Source organism: Rhipicephalus microplus, chromosome X, assembly GCF_043290135.1.
Source record: "Rhipicephalus microplus isolate Deutch F79 chromosome X, USDA_Rmic, whole genome shotgun sequence".
NCBI lineage: Eukaryota > Metazoa > Arthropoda > Arachnida > Ixodida > Ixodidae > Rhipicephalus > Rhipicephalus microplus.
The window spans coordinates 123,678,509-123,696,063 of NC_134710.1; the positions used below are offsets into that span (position 1 = coordinate 123,678,509).

Consider the following 17,555-nt stretch of genomic DNA (forward strand, 5'->3'; position numbering starts at 1 on the left):
TGGCTTATTTCGTGTTGAAATATAAAAAAATTAAATGCTACTCACATTGAGCGTCTGGAAAAGCGTCTACTTGTGTGCAGACGACCATTCCAGCAAGATCAGATCTGTCTGAGCACGGAGAAAGGAAAGGTTCCTTCCTCCGTGCCTTTCCTTCCTCTGTGTCCCTGAGCGATTTGCTGCGCCGCATCTTATTTAGACAGCAAAGTATCCTGCATCGTATTTTTCTACGATGCGGTCTTCTCGGAGCTGTCCATTTTGCCGGCTGCGTGAGAATTCGAATGGGACTTAAGATGGCCACCATCCTTTTAGCTGTCTATTTAGCCATCTACGGTGAGTCTTCGAACACACCCTGTAATTAGTAGAGGTGTGCGTCGAGGCGGTTTCGACCGGCGGCAGCGTGGAGGTCGTTCCGAGTTGGCGGTGTTACAAAAGACGGCGACACCAACACGGTCCCGAAGGCGCCACTGCTTCGAACTCCGCCGGGAAAGTCACCAGCCGTTTGGTAGCGTAGGTTTCTCAGCTCGCGACTGCTTCTGCGCAGAGCTGATAGACGACCGGACGAGACGACTGTGAGTCAAGGCAAGGTACAGCAAAGAAATAGAGGCGTTACAAATTCGGCACTGGGACCGACAGCTTAGAGACTCGAAGAGCCAAGCTCTCTTCTCTGACACATAGGTCTACTGCTCGCAACGCGCCGCAGGGCTTTTTTTATAGGCACTGGGTGGATCCTTTGAGTAACCAAATGCCCAACCAGAAGCGCCGCTGGCCGTGAGGTCAGAATCCTCCAATGGGGCTCGCCGCTGGGCCGCATCATTCTCATCAAATCCGGAGCCGCTGCGGGTGGTTGCAGCCAAGGACGAGTGACGTCGCCACGCATTGCGTAAGCCTTGCCAGACTGCAAGGGGCCGATTGCTTCGACGGGCTCGTGGGCTGAGGGGGCTCGCTGTGCCTTGCGCGACAGACCGGCGCCACCGCGTGATGACGCCGTTGAGTTGTTCGCGTCAGGCGGGCTCGCGTGCTGGCCTTGACACAGATTGCTTTTTTCAGAGGCATGGATGTTCGGTGTGGACTCGCAAGCATAACAGCGGGCAAAATGATCGGTGGGGACGCACGGCCACTTTTCGTCGGCAGCGGCAGCGCCGGTGGCGTGGAAACTGAAAGTACAATTTGAAAAAAAAACTACTTTAGCGTGTTTTTCTTTTCAACAGCTAAGTAGGGGCAAGTGGAGCTCGCAGTCTTTGTGCGTAATGTACTGCTTTTTTTTCTGAGTAACAGACAGGTGGGCAATTTATGTAGGTCACAATGGCATATAGTGATTCATGAAACACACGAGAAAGGCACTAATTTGTCTCCCGTGAGGGGACACTGCTCAACGACTTATGATGCAAGCGCTACAATGCAACGAATACAAATAGAGCGAAATAAATATAGGACTACATGCGCTTTTTTCTTTGTTTCCATTTTTAAAGTCTCCATTCTTGTAGGACGCAAAGAGGTGCGGGTGGGGGGTGGGGTGGAGTGCAGTGCTTGAGTCTCATTTGTTTGTGAGACCCCTTTTTATCTATCTACCAGCCCATAATCTCTCCCCCTTTACCCTTTACCAAAACAAAATTTTGAAAGCGAAACAACCTGTCAAACAGATTTGTGTAGATACACACATCATCTACGAAATGTAAACAAATATTGTCGCTCAGAACGTAGTCAACATTAATTTTGAATCGCATGTCGCCCAACGGCGTTATGTCTTCGTCATTCGGGTAAACAAACAACCACCACCCCGCGTCACAAGTTTTGTATTGGCTGCTCCTGGCCAACCATTGCAAGTGAAAGAGGGGCAGACTTGTACAGGAATACAAAGGCTGGTTTTCGAGCTTTAGCAGCATTTTTTGAAGGGGTCTCGCATATTTACAACGCTGGAGGAGATCACAGGACCACCCACAGAACCTTTGTTGAAAAGACGTCGATGTGGTGATTCACGTGCATGCGGTTTTGTGCGTCCACTCAGCCAGTTAGCTTTGCACGAAAGCCCAGGATTCCTTTCCTCCATGTGTAAACCTCTCTGGGTCCCGCATCACTCGGTGCCCTGTGGAACAAAGACTTACACAATTAACATCGCGCACTCAAGCAAACGAGATTTCCAGCCATGCGTTGAAAAAAAAAAAGCGGCATTTAATGCGTAAGTGCTCCTTTGCTCACAGTCCGAAAAAATAGGGGCTATTTTTCACAGTGCACTGTGATAGGAGATAAGACCCATGTCTTCAACACATGTGTTGAAAATGAGGGTGTTAGGGCCAATTGTTTGACTGGAAGTGGGGATGGTCGTAAATTAAATGCCTGCCGCAAAGGCTTTAGCAACGCCTCATTGCACGAAAAATCCTTTCTTTTCATCTTGCTGTGATATCTCCATGCCTGCCCACTCAGCTTTGTTTTGTGTTTGCCATCTGTGGGTGAGGCGAATTTTGGCTAATCCCACCAGCCTCACAGATCAGTTACTACAGGCTTCCCTTTAAAAGCAACCATACACATACAAAAATGTTTGAAGTCACCTTTCTTGGGCAAGAATAAAGAAATAAGAACAAACATGAAAACTCCAATCAAAATAACCAATCATCCAATCACCACTCGTCAATACAGCGGTGGAAGGGAGAAAATAATAAGCAGACTTCTGCCGAATGCTCACCTCTGAAAAACATCGAAGTGTTTTTATGGTACCTCAGATATGCGCAATGATTGCTTTTTAATTGACAGTCGGACACGTAAGAACGCTGATTCTTGAGCAACATAGGTGGACACTGCGGATGGAGTCAGCCGTTCGGGGTGTCGGTTGATGCTGTTTAGAGTAACCGATTCACGGTAACGGTGGACAAACAGACAAATGTACAGACAGACTGAATTTTTTGCGTTGAAGGTGCCCAAGAAAGACTATCATCTTTAATAATACAGATATCTGTGCTGCACGCCATAAACCCGGAGAATAAAGCTCGTTGCTATGTTTTGTAGCCTGTCTGCATTCTTTGGGGCGTACAAAGAAAGCAAAAACTAAGGTATGAGTAACTTAAGCCTGGGAAAAGCCCGTGTCCTCAAGCTTTCACAGAATGGACTGGGCGAACACAATGACGGGTGAGGAACCGTCAATATATTTTCCGCGTGTCAAACCTGACTATGAATGGAAAGGAGTTTGATTAAGAAAAAAATAAAATACAAAAACCAGGCGCTGCTATGCTGTGTCAGTATGGAGTCCTGAACTGCAGACGGGCTGGAATAATGTTTAGAAGCTCCTCAAATTCTTAGACGGTCACAAAAATGTTTGAGAGCATTGCAGTTTGAAGGAATTTGTTTTTGCCAGTGACTAAGCGTCGCGCACAGCAGGAGCGGTGTGTTAATTCCTGCCTCCTCCCTCCTTGGAATTCACTTGGAAAGCTTTCAACGTATCACATAGCAGGAAATGATATAAAATCTGATAGCATGTGTTGTGACTGCATTTACAAAACTTGAAATTCGTCGAGATGGTGCTTTGCTGTTGGGAACTTTTTTAGTGCAAAACAATACATCGAAAGGGCATTTACAAGCACCCGTCCCGTCTCTCTCTTGTTTTGCGCTCCATAATTTTATAATTGCCACATTTATGCGAAAAAGGAAGCAGCGTCTGAGGACAAACAGTTCAATAGAGGAGGGAGGGTAGAGGCGCTTGATGCTCGCGCATCGTGCTGCACTGTTGCCTTGGAAGCTGCTTGATTTATGAAGGTGGAATACAGTGCTCATTCTCCTTTGGTTTCGTACATAATTGTAGGTCAAACTCAATGTAAATCACTGTTACGTAATAAACTTCCCGGGTGTTGCACATGTGCCAGAACATGCTGCATAACTCACTTCCATTCCCTTTTAAAGCCATGTTCATTTATTTCGAACGATTGTGAATTAAACTGTATACACAGTAATGAAGTTACAGATAACTATTCAGTTTTGCCCCTTGTTATCCTCGCAATCCGATATGCGTTCTGCTTTGAGAAAAGACATGCATGAGCGTAAATTGCTCATTATACTTTGTCATAGTCTGCGAACGGTGTACTCTACAAAGTATAAAAGCATTAACTATTGGATTTCAAGTTGTGCCAGTGCGATGCATAAAATCGCTATTGCATCACAAAAAATTACGGGTTTTTTATTAGTAACTCCTAACGTCTTGTTGGAAATTCTAACGTCAAATCGAGAAATCACGCTGGTGTGAACTGCGTTAGCTCCGTGACCAAATACACTGCAAACAAATTTACAAATAGCTGTGCACCTAGGAAGTAGGCAGTATACATTAGCTTCTCTGTCATGTTGGCATTTTAATGTTCATATCTCATCTCAGTGGTGCATTTTATGTCGCCATTTTATTCCGGGCCTTTAAGTTAAGGTTATCATTTTTATTCAATGATATGAGCAAGTGGTTTTGATTTAGGACCTTCACTGGAACGAGTTTTAAGGGTGTGGGGAATTACACAGATTTACAATTTGGAAAATCAATTCTGTGGCTTTACTAACTGGCACATATACCTTTACAAGGTACGCCATAAAATGAGACTATAAACATTTGTAACCATAGGTCATCAAAATAAAAAGACGCCCTAATTAAATAAGTTATAAGAGTTTTTTTTTTTTTTTGCACAGGACTCGCAAGAACCCAGACTAACCAAAATTTTGCTAAATCGAACTAGGAACCCACTCAAACTCAGACTCACGGTGGTAAAACTCAGCTGGACTCACTCTGACTTACGCCTCAATCTGAATCTTTGAATTCCTGTGATAGACTCATCAGCGAGGCGGCTGCATTTCCGATGGAGGCGGAAATGTTGTAGGCCCGTGTGCTCAGATTTGGGTGCACGTTAAAGAACCCCAGGTGGTCGAAATTTCCGGAGCCCTCCGCTACGGCGTCTCTCATAATCATATGGTGGTTTTGGGACGTTAAACCCCACATATCTATCAAGACTCATCAGCGAGTTTGCCGACTTATAATCGCAACACATATCTTGTTCACGTCACGCGTTGATAAAGACCTTTTGTGTACGTTCACGATGGTGAAATATGAGAGAATAAGGAAGGGTGTAAGGGTGGTTACTATGCCCACATGACGATAATAGGGATGACCTATACGTAAGAAGAAACCAACTAAAACACGAATGCAGCGTAGAAACCAGGAAATACAAGTGCTGTATGTTATTAAAGAAAGCCCCTACAATAATTAACCAGAAGCACATGCTTAAAAAGGCTATCTAAGCTGCTGTTGCCCAATTAACTGTACTTTTTTTTTAGCAAATGTTTCAAGGTGGTATGAAACAGCCGATTTCAATGGAACACAAATATCAATGCCAAGTGTACTCGCTATCTATACCACGAGTTTTTTATCTGTGAAGAAAGCTGGAGGATCACTTACACATGACACTTCGCTCTGTTTTTGTTTCGAAGACTTCACGAGTTTTGCGATCAATCTTTTTTCCCCCCTTTGCTAATGAAATTCAATGATTTGAAAGAAATTCCTTTGTAACGCGGTCGTGTCTACAGAGATCAGACGGGTCGAGGCCTAGTGACACCTATCGGAAGTGTGAGCATCCTTCAGGCACAAAACTGACCTTTTTACTAGGCTCTGGGTCCCCAATGTATCAGTGTCATGGGCAAAGGAAGAAATAGATTGAACGTGAAGGTTTTGAAGCCTTAAAAGAAGAAAAAAAGGTCAAAGTGCAATGCATGTATAAGTGATCCTTCAGGTGTCCTCACAGCTAGATAAGAGGTTCGCGTTGCTAGATAGCAGGTGCACGTGGCGTTGATCATGGAAGTGTGCTGTTTGTATCATTTTGACAGGCTTCTTGCCTTTGTAGTGTTAGGTGTGTAGCTGTGGAACGCCTCAGCCTATTTTTCATGAATGCGCTTCTGGTACATGGGTTTGTGGACTTTCCGCCATAAAGTTTTACTCGATGTCCTGTCAGGTTGAGCTCCTTAGTTTGTTCTTCCAAAAAGATTATAAACGAACTCGCCAAGCAAGCTACATATGAGGTGTCCTTTTTAAAACACAGTTGTGACGAAATCAGCACCTATAGTTTGTTGAATTAAGTCTGAGATAAAAACTGGTGAAGGAAAGGCAGATTACTTGGTTTGATAGCATGGCGTGGATCATCTCACGGTGTGCAGGACAAAGCACGTTGAAAATACAAGCCCACGCTTCAGTGTTTTGTCCGCATTCATCTTCAGTGCGTTACTTCACAGTTCACACAAACTTAATTTATGCTGATCACCATTTCGTCCAATATTGTTGGTCTTGCTCAACCTGTCGATACAATAGGGATCGTTTCTGTTTGATAGAGCATTTCATATAATAATTGTCGTTTTACTTTTCTTTGTTCATTAAAAGCCATGCATGTGGTCGAATTTCTTAACTTTTTTTTTGTAAATATGCTTTAAACAGCTAGTCCTTACTCAGTCATAACAATATCCTCCATACACATCGCACTTGTACCCTGCCCGCCCCCAGTTCTGGTTCCCACCCTTCGCATTTGAGCTGCCGTTGTTCTTAGACTCGCTTGCACAGTCATAATTATGAATATTTCAGTACCGACTTTCCACACCTTTCATCATTGTTCAAAGCCCGTGTCACATATTACATATTCTTGTCAGCTAGAATATGCAGACAGTCACTCGGATTGTGTTGCGATCGCTACTAGCGCATCGTCACTCAGGATGGTATGTGTGGAATGTATCACACTGAACACGTAGCACTATTGTTGATGTCGCAGGACACTTCATTTTCATTAAATTTGGTATGCTGTTTGCTATCAAATTAAAATAAGTTCCACACGACCAATTCGATTCAAATTTGGCCAAGACGACCTACGCACAACGAGCCATCACAGCAAGGGCTTATCTCGATTGTTCAAGATCGAGATGTGCACAATATTCGATCGCTTGGTATGCATAGGTCTTCTTGGCCAAACTTGAACGGCAGCCGTCGCGTAGAAATTATTTTAATTCGATGCCAAAGAGCGTAGAAAAGCTAAAGAGAAAAAACGGAAAGTTAACTCCTCTGTGACATCGACTCTAGTGTTACGTGTCCGGTGTGATACATTCCACAAATACCATCCTGAGTGACAATGCCCTAGTAGCGATGACGTGTACAATCCGAGTGCTCTTATCGGGGCGCCGAAGCGCAGAAACGCACTCGCTCGTCGCGTCTGATCTTCGTGGCACTGGTTTGAATGATTTCGTTAAATAATAAAGATAAAAACTGCCTTTAGAAGAATGGCGAAAGAGAAGAGCATGATTAAACGTGTGCTTGTCGGCCAGCATGTCGGGGAATCGTTGCGAGTTGCTGGTGAGTTGCAGTCGTCTAGTCCGAAGCACGGAAAAAGCGCAATAAAGGTCTTTTCATATCACGAATGTGTTACACATCAACACGACCACAAGCTATCAAAAGTGGAACAGCGTATATATAGTCAAATATTATCGCTAACAAGTAACACACAGGTATCGTTGAATTTAGTTCATATGTAGACTTTGCGTCCACATAAAAGTAGTAATACCATGTTAACCGCGAGAAGCTGGATAGGTGGGGCCATCTGGAGGCGCAAAAAAGAACCTGGCAAGCAGGAAACGTACTTTATTTCTCCGCTGATGCTCATCGGGATATCTATATTGCATTGACCCCTAATGCTTTGCACGGCAAAACACACCACTGATATAGCTGAGACACACGAGCGAACATGGCTGAAGCGTGCATCCTAGGGCACATCTGCAGTGCTGCTTGGAACTTCATCCATTTCGGAATCACTGTTCTACAAAAGGTTGATCGAAGCAAAAGTATTTCGGGACATCGCGATTCGCGGGGACTCCAAGCTCCAGACTATCGTACTGAACACGAATCGACACTTTGTACGGCGACGACAACAATGCAGGTGACAAGGCATGACTGAATGTGTCCGCCTAGCAGACGAAATGTTTGCCGAGCAGCTGAGCCTGACATCACTCTTTTCTGTAGAGAAGTGGTCAGCTGTGGCATGATCTGGAGGTGAGCGTGAGGTAGCGCCACTGCAGGTGCTCCCAGCGCTAAAAATGATGGGATTGCCGGCCGATTTTAAATAGTGTAGATACCACTGATATAAACGAATAAAAGTGATAGTTATTCATCCCTCAGTTGCGTTTCAGGTTGCGAACCGATGATACAGGGTCTATAGCTACTGGCTGACGCGAAAATCTTGGCATGAGGAAATTTGATGCCAGTGCTCCTTTAAGTAGCGCACTCTTAACATGGACATCAGAGACAAGGAGACGACACTCGAAACTAAATTTATTTCAGAAAAAAATGGTTCGTATATATGCACCCACGCTGACCTTTAATCACTTGAGTATGCGCATATTGTGTTTCGTGGATAAGAAAGCATGAACTGTTAAGCTCATTTCTGCACGTACTGCAAATATTTTATTTTTAAGTCCTCAAAAATTGATATTAGATAAGTTTTCAGTGCCTGTCATTTTATTTCTGTGACACTTGGGGTTAGCATAGGTGCATATATAAAATATTTTTCTGAAATAAATTTGGTGGCGATTGTAGTCGTGTCTTTCTTGTCCATGTTAAAAACGAGGCTGCTTAACCTTGTGGTATGATGAGCATGAGGTATACCTGCGAAGGTCTGCATGTAATTACTCAGAAGGGTGCTCGGTATTTCGAATCGTATGTCTTGGGCATAGCAAAATAAATAGTCGCTGCACAGAACTTCTTTGTTCATTATCCTTATTGATGCTAGAATGTTGCGAACGTGTGTGAATTGCTTTAGTGCACTGGCGTAGGCAGGGGGGCTCGAACCTTTGTTTCCCCCCAAAAAATGTTCCGATTTCGCACCTGTATATGTACACACTCGTACAAACACACATCAAGGTGGCCAACCGGAGGGTAATTGCCCTCTACATGTATGGAATTTTGAGATTTTTTTTTATTTTGTGATGGTGGTTGGTTTCACTTATTAAGGGGAAAGTCTTAATGCCTTTTCAGACGCGGAAATTGGTTGGTGGCAACAACGAGAGTCTTGTCAAAAACCTTGATGTAACGACGATGCCTGATGACGTTATCTCGGCATCACATAACAGTTGAATTTTTTTATGTTGTCGTGAAGTCATTGTGACACCACTGTGTGGTGTCTAACTATGGCGTCATAACGTGCCATCTTCACAGGTGGGTCGATCCCGGGGACCTGGAGATACGTCGGTCCACATCCTGGAGCTACGGTGGTCAAGGAGAAAGTGAGAGCCCGTGCGTGAACCCCTACTGTTACTAGGAGAGTGCTGCACGTACAACAAGTCGAGCAAAAGACGCGTATAACTATATTCTTTCTCTTTTCCGAACTGAAAATAATCTTTTTGCCCTGCCACATCGACTGGCTTTCATGTCACTGCGGCTGGCCGAGCGGGAAAAGCTTGCGATGCCTGTGATCCCGGAGGCAATGGAAAACCACGCTGGGTTCAGAAATTTTATGTCGGTAAATACAATCGACTGAGAAAAAAAAACAAGAAATATAAAATGGCTTTCACCTTCCTACCCCCTTAGGTGAATCTGTAAGAAAACATGTTTTTGTTTTTTCATGACAGTAGATTAATGTACCAAATAGCGTTCCTTTTATAATGGGCATGCGAAATGCGTTTCGCCAAGGTCAAGATTATTATTTTTTTATTTTATGGTCAGCTCTTTTCCAGTTGAATAAATGCTCTCTTCTTCTCAAATAACCTTAGTTGTCCTGGGGGCAGAAAAGTTTAGAGAGAAAGCCAAAAATTAATAGCCAAAACTAATAACGTAATTCTGCGGTAACGGGCAGACAGCTGGACTACGAATTTACGTTTTCTTTTTTGTATGGTTAGATTGAATTGAGGTAAAGAAGCCATTAGCTCAACTTCAAAAAAAGTTTTCTTTTTCATCTTCTCTTTGTCGAGCCTGGTAGCTCACGTCACCACACATGGTTATAAAGGGTCATTCATGGCCCCATGCGTCCATCCACCAATTTGAAAACCAAAAAAACAGGAGGACTATCATTTTCGCAAAAAAAAAAAGAAAAATTGAGGGTGCTTGAGCCTCGCTTTCAAGTGCAGATTGTGATAGCATAATGACCCTAATGCGGATCCTCGTACGCATCGCCTGCTGGACTGCAAGCCTTCTTCGGTTCCCGCTGCATTCCTCAACCGGGCCATAAAGAAACGAATGACTGTGCGTGTACCGTTGGTCGTTTCAAAGTATCAATAAATGCCCACTGCAAGCAGAGTGGCTAAGCACCCACTACGTCGTAATTATTATCTTTTTTTTTACGATCAGCGAACGGCTCACTGTGCGTTTGTAGGGCAACACACGAACCTACGTAGCTGTTCACTTTGTTGATGGTTCCGCTGCTGATGATGACAAAATATACTTGATTGATTGATATGTGGGGTTTAACGTCCCAAAACGACAAAATATACTTGAGTGCTTTGAAATGTGTGGACCTTTAAAACACCCACTCGTTGCTCACTTCGCATGTTTTAACAACTGGCGTGATTCTAGGCTTCTGCCACGCAATATATGATGCGTTAGGAGACTCTTTCCATGTGACATTCATTCAGAGTTTCTTTCCAAGGTAGTTTCACTAAATGTTGTAGCTCTGTACGTGGCCTAAGATGTTCTCTCCTAAGCCGTGTGCAGAGCCACAATATTTGGTTAAATTACATGTAAAAAATTACACAGGCAAAAAGAAATATGACTGTGTGGTAGAACACTTGCTTGTCCTGGAAACAACTGGGTCCACACTCAGACAAGAAAATTTTCATTTTTTATTTTATTTTCATATTTGTCTATTTTTGCGTCATGGACAAGATTATTTTTCGCTCACAACCAACGGTGCCGACACCGAAGTCAGAATTTTTGTGAAACGAGAACGAGCTCTTTGTCGCTATCGTCTAAAAAAGGGGGTTTCTTTTTTATATCACCTGCATTTTTCCCTATTTCACAGAGTGTGTGCCTTTCCACAGCGTAAATGTCGCGAAGAGTCTTTTTATTTTGGAAGCTCTGTTACTGGTGGTGCATGTCCCAGCATTTATAAAAACTCTACCGAAACTGCAGAGGGTAGCACATCTTTAAAGAAGTTGATTTAAAGGCACTGCTTGTATCCCATTTTAAGTCGGGAGAAGCTACATGCGGCAGCAGATCGTCTCCGTGTCTGAGCAAACAGATCCCACTCATGCACAAAACAAAGTTCTTTGGAGGCGGAATCCCCAGGCGTACGGCTCGTGACGTCATCGAGAGTGCGCACTCAATGGTGCAAACATAGTGTGGGTCGCCTTTGAGGAGGAAGTGTCACGGACATATAAAGTTGCACCCGACTATACAGTTTAACGCCGTTATAACCCTGATGTAAAGAATTATTGGCTATAGCAAACTTTATGGAGCTTGGCTTGGTCGAGGTTGATTTCAGTGAAAGTTGTTCTTCTTATAACGAAACCAAAAACACAGTGGCTGCCGCGATATCGGCTTTAACGAACAAATATTTTCTTGTCCTAAAGACAGGAATACGAGAGGAAAAACCACCGGCTGCTCTTGCCTCGTGGTTTCTCCCCTTCGTGTTCATTTCCTGTCTTTTTTTCGCTTCTTCTTCTTTTCTTTTGTGCAAATGTTATTCATTATGCAATACCAACTCACCCTGCTTTCTTTTCTTCGAAGAAATATGTAGTTCGTGTGAAGCCCAGAGCGCGAAAGTTAACACAAAAAGCAAAATAACTTTGAAAGACGATTCACAACCATGTTTATTGCGTTTTGTTGTGACATCAAGAACTGGGTAAAACTGTGTTTTAAAATTTCGTGGAAGTTCTCCGTGCCACTTGGAGAAACTAGCGAAGACTCAAACAGCTGAAGTATGACCATTGGCGTGTGTGCAGGTAAGGGGGGATGACCGCCCACCCCCTAGTCACATTAGGGGTGGGGGCGAAATCAGCCCTATACATTGACATAATGGGGAGGGGGGCACTGCGACAAATCTTTGCCCCCCCCCCCTCCTGAAGGAGAACCCTGTGCACGCCTATGGATATGGTCCGCTCATGCTTGGACCCTGTGGAAGACAATAATCTACGCAGTGCTGCAAAACGTCATCATACAAAAACTATATTTCTTCAACTAAATATATCAGTCTTGAAATGCCATAACTGAGGTAGAGGCTACAGACTGTGTCGTTTATATTCGACTTGAAGCCCAGAATAATGTGTTTTTGTGTGCAGCATATTTGCAGGAGCCTGAATATCGACTTGTTACTGCCTAATTTCATCTTTACTGTTACTACGAATATCCGATATACCAAACTAAGTTGTGGTCCTGATGCCACTTCGCTATAACAAGTTTCCACTGTAGTACTTATGAGTGCTTAAATTTGTTTAGCGATGGCGATACAGTAGTGTTCAGCACACGTTCGACGTCGCCTACCTGAGGTGACTTTTGCCCCCATGGGTTCTCTGACCAGTGACACAGCACAAAGACAGTGCCCCTGCTCTTCGGACCCTACACCTAAACGGCTGACCACCCGCACCCATTGCAGCGCGTCAGTGCGTGGCCTCTTACGTGGTGTCGCTCCTTCTCACTATGTAGAGAGGGAGTGCACAGCTCCGTGTAGCCGCGTGTCTTCTCTCTCTCCAAAAGTAGAGGTCACAGTGTCACGTTGAAAAGCCACGCGCTGATACGCGGCAACGCGTGCGTTGGTTGGCGACTTCTGTCATCCCGCGGTGACGGTGTCAAGCCGAGTGATGAAAAAAAAACATCCTCTCGTGATCACTTTTCCAAGACGTAACTTGTCTCCGAAATTTGTAATGTCATCAAAAAGTCCCACACCGGAACGTCAAATGATGGTGTCACCATCTACATGACACCATCACTTTGTCAGAGGTGCGCCGATCAAGGACATAGCACAAAACAATGTGAAAGAAAGCCTATACGTTGCCTGTGATCCTTGAGGCATTGCGAAAACTTCGTTAGCTGAAAAAAGCTTTCAGAGGGGGGTGCCAGAGGTTCTATATACATCGAGATATAGGTTTAAGGGGCCATAGGTGGTTTATTAATATGTGCACATGTTTCCGTATGTGCACGTGGGTTCTTGTATGTATACATTAGATGGTAACTCTATACAATTGTGTAAATTGCCTGTGTCATTATATCTGTTGTACATGTGTGCTTGTGTGTTCGCGCACTCAACTATGCTATGTGTCAATGAACTTGCGACAAGCTTGTGTATGCTAGTCCCTGGTAGGATGTGTTAGGGACATATTGTCGACATTAAAATGTTTCATGTATCCTGGGCTCATTTTATACGCTACTGCGCCAGTTGTATAGACACTGTACCCAAGTGTTCTTAGCGCCCTACGATGAGATAAGCTTTTTCTAACCAAAACACTTGAAGTGAGCGTCACATGACAACTTTGAAGCCCATCCTCAAAACTTTAAACAGTAGTTGGAAAGTGTGAAAAGCGCGTGCAGCACGAAAGAGAAGCGGCGGCGGAGGATGTTGCTTTGTGCACGCTTGGCACGCGCACTGGTTAATTTTACTTTTTTTCCCGTGAGCCCAACGAAAAGAAAAAATCCTGGCATTGTCTTATATGCATCTGACACATGCAGTTTATCCTGAGTTGCTTCAAAGGGGAGCGCCATCTTCTTTTTTTTAAGTCCATGTAGTCAACCTCTCGCGCCCCTGTCCGACAGTTTCTTGCAGCTAACGTGGCTTTGCAATGAATCCAGATTACGAGGCATTGTAATTAGTTTCCTGCACCTCAACCTAACTGTTTTGCACTGCATCAAAAATTGTCCCTCCAGTTAAGCAGCAATTATTTCATGTGATGACTCACTTTTAGTGAGGTCGCAGTTACATCATGATGACTTCACATGTTTTTGTGGTTTGTAACGTCATACCCTGGCGTCATCACGTGATATTTGCATAACTTGCATTGGCGCTTCTAACGTGGGACGCCGACACGAGACGCAGGTCAATTTTGGCGTTTGATGAAGCATCTGAGGATTTCACCTCAATGAAAAAGAAATGGAAACATGGTGGAAATTGTGACATGTATACGTGGAGGTTGTTGTAAATTGTTTGAACCTCTTGCGCGAATAGTGCGTGCATTCAAGGACTCAGAAAGACGAAGAAGAACAAACGTCAAGGAAATAAAACACGCTGTTTTTCCATGGATGCTCGGATTTGCGTTTCTTTCATTTGGCGCCTTTAAACGCCGAAGCATGGTTTTCCCGCAGAGGTGCTTCAGAAGAAAATGGCTGTTGGACGCTATCCGCTCTCCCTCATATTTTTTCCCTGCATGTGCACAAGACTACCACTCCTGTGTGGGTTTTTTTTTTTTTTCTCTGTGAAAGAGGGTGGTGATTAGCTGAGTAGCTGGGAGGATTTTGGTTCGTGGTGCTTTATGACAGCAATGAGAACACGCAGCGGTTACCGCTTGTAATACTGCAGCCAATACATGCATCATCGATATGCGCTGTTGACCATGCTACACTGCAAATGTTTTTAGACCCTTAAGGGTGTAAAACGGGTGTATGTAATGAAGGCACCCGTATGAACCCCCTTTCACATTCCTGATTAAAAATTTGAAGTAATCGTGAGTAAAACACCCTCATAACACCCCATTTACACCCTTATAATTGGGGTGTTATGAACAAGGATACAAATGACTGATTGGTAAGTGGGGTTTAACATCCCAAAACCACCATATGCTTATGAGAGACTCCCTACACTATAACATTTTTTACACCTATAAGGGCGTATTTATTGTCCCATGGGCAATACTCTTTTAGGGTGTCTAGGAACACCTTAAACAATAAGGTGTTTAGAAACAGCCTGAAACCGTAGGGTGTAAAGAAATGTACCCTACTTTAATAGGTGTTAATGAACACCCCTAAACTATGGGTGTTGGATGAAGCTACACCTATGCAAGTGGGTTGTAACACTAAAAAAACCCCTTGAAATGATGGCAGTTACATGGATAAGCATACTTGATCAAATGAAGCGCAATTAATGGGACGACAAAAACAGACACACAGGAGGTGACGCTTAGTCTTGTGTGTTGAGGAGAGCCTATAGCACCAAATTCCAACAACTATGCATCAACAACTAGCCCAAGCCTCAATTGTTCTCAGGGGGAAGCATACATGAACCTTCTCTGTGGCACCAGTATCTTCCTTCTGGAAGATACTGGTGTCACCCACTGCACTTATACCTGCATGCATGCAGCTGATAAAACAAGGTGCCGTGGTCTTGAATGAGCTACGTAAGAACAGTGTATATATCTGTAGGTAGACTGGGCCAAAAACGACGAAGTAGGACGCGGCAGGCACTTACACATACACACACACATATGCACCACACCACAGTAGTGCAAGCAGTAACCTGTAGCATAAGGTTCACCCGAACATAACACCGAAGCAAAAAACAATTAAGCCCATATGTTCACATCTGCCTTTATTATAGAAAAACTGCAAGTCTGACAAACAGGACTCTGATGGCATTCTGCAAAATTTTGAAATATCTCACGTGACCAAGTTTTTTTTCTCTCTATGCTGAAATTCATTGTGTTCAATACAATAAATCCCCACAACTTTCAAAAACATTTGCGCTAGTCGGGCAAACAACTGAGAGCTATGGCGTTGTTTGACACCTATACAATAGAAAAAAAACACTTAGAAAGAGTAAGCGAGTTTCTGGAGTCACAATTACGACCTATTATATCTCGCAGTATAAATTTTGACATTAAAAAATGAGAAAATTTGACAAGGTAGTGTAATTAGGGTTTAATTAAGGTAATGTCAGTGTTGGTGTACTTCTAATTGCAAAACCACAGCTCGTCACTGCTGCTTGCACAATTATCTTCAGCTGCTGAGATGACTGGTGCCTTCGAGAGAAGTGGGGCCAAGCTGTTCTTTTCTGCACAGGAAATTTAATTCCGGAAACCTAAAATAAATATACAAGGAACAATGACTGAAATTTCACAAAGAGTGCAACATACAGTATGCACCCTGTATAACTGCTTTCTTATGTGTAGATATAAATTGAGTGCATAGCAAGCATATTCAGTGACATTGGGTTCCTCTGCAGGGAAAAATCCAAGAAAAGGTATGCTGGGAAATAAACGCCATAAAAAGCGCGCTGTGGTAGAATCATTATACTTTTTGTGCCGTAGTCATGAACCTTACTTTACCCTTTCAGCTTGCTCCCGCAGGCAAATAAAAAGGCGCAGCTCCAAGTAGACAGTGTTCCATTAGCTGCATCTATCCACCAATCTAAGTGAATGTCAAGTTCTATGCCTAAGTATGCATCAACAAAGCTGCATGTGTATTTCTGCACATCTACCATGGTACTCATTCCATTAGTTTATTAAAAGGAATACAATACAGTGCGCAACAACATATTACTTATTTTATCTATATTGCACAAAAGCACAATGCCACTGAGCATACATGACGGCAAGCACATTGAGAAGGTATTCAGTGCAGGTAACTTGAAAAATCAAGTAGTGTGTAGTTATGTGTTAAAATGCGAATCATCTAGTGTTCTTGAAATGACTCACAGTGACACGATTATATGATAGAAGAATTGGCTATCGGGTCCTTCCACGTCAGACGTCCCAGCCATTTTGGCGACCATCTGAAATGTATTCGAAAAACAAATCGTGCTGATATACTGCATTAAAAAGTTAACAGAATATTTCGCAGACAAATAATTTTTTAGTCACGTGGCTGCCTCCTGAACTTCCCGGAATGTCATCTGGGTGTTTGTGAAAAAAAATATTTTATAAGTACTTCTTCTTCTTCCATGCCAAATTTAGTCTACAAGTTAAATAAAGGGCTTGTGTAAAGTGTTTGAAGCTCAGTAATATTATTTCCAATTTTCGACCACATATGCCTCAAATAATTTAGCCAAAACGTGTTATGTCTGCATTTTTCTATATCAATACTGCCCTTTGAATGAATATCTGAGGAGTGAATACTTAATCCACACAAACTATATTTTGAGGAAAAAATTATTTTAGACCTCTCAAGCTGTCAAAGAGTAAAAATCGCGAATTTCACAAAATAATTGTTTTGTCCATAATAAGAGAACTTCCACCATGTGGTGATTGAATGAAAAATAACCTTTGTACCTAAATCAAAAGCAAAAAAACTGTTTTTTTCAGTGCCGAATTTTGTCATAGCAATTCATGTTTTGAGAAAAAGATCACAGCATATCCACGGAGGGAATGATGATGAGTGGAGCATAGTGTCCGTTCGTCGGAACGTACAAACAGATGGACAGACAGTCTGACACAAGTATGGACGGACAGAAAGATGAACGTACTCACAGACAGACCGACAAACGAAAGCCCGGACAGACGGATGAAAGCACAAATGTTCGTACGAACGATTCGCCTCACTAATCATCATTTTGTTTATGTATATGCTGTGAAAAGCACTAACGCCATCTATTTTGCAACTCACAATGTGGCTACATACTACTATTATGACTACTTCTAGAAGAGGAAACGTCCCATGG

The 17,555-nt window shown here is 43.2% G+C and overlaps 1 protein-coding gene across 4 annotated transcripts in view; it reads left to right on the forward strand.

Moving 5' to 3' along the window:
- The window catches only part of LOC119187233 (uncharacterized), a 43,442-nt gene extending 33,151 nt beyond the window's left edge, over positions 1-10,291 (forward strand). For all 4 annotated transcript variants that reach the window (XR_012886951.1, XR_012886950.1, XM_075877567.1 and 1 more), the window contains one exon: positions 9,200-10,291. The gene's annotated coding sequence lies outside the window, so the exon portion shown is untranslated. The remainder of the gene's footprint in view (positions 1-9,199) is intronic.
- Positions 10,292-17,555: the final 7,264 nt, after the last annotated feature.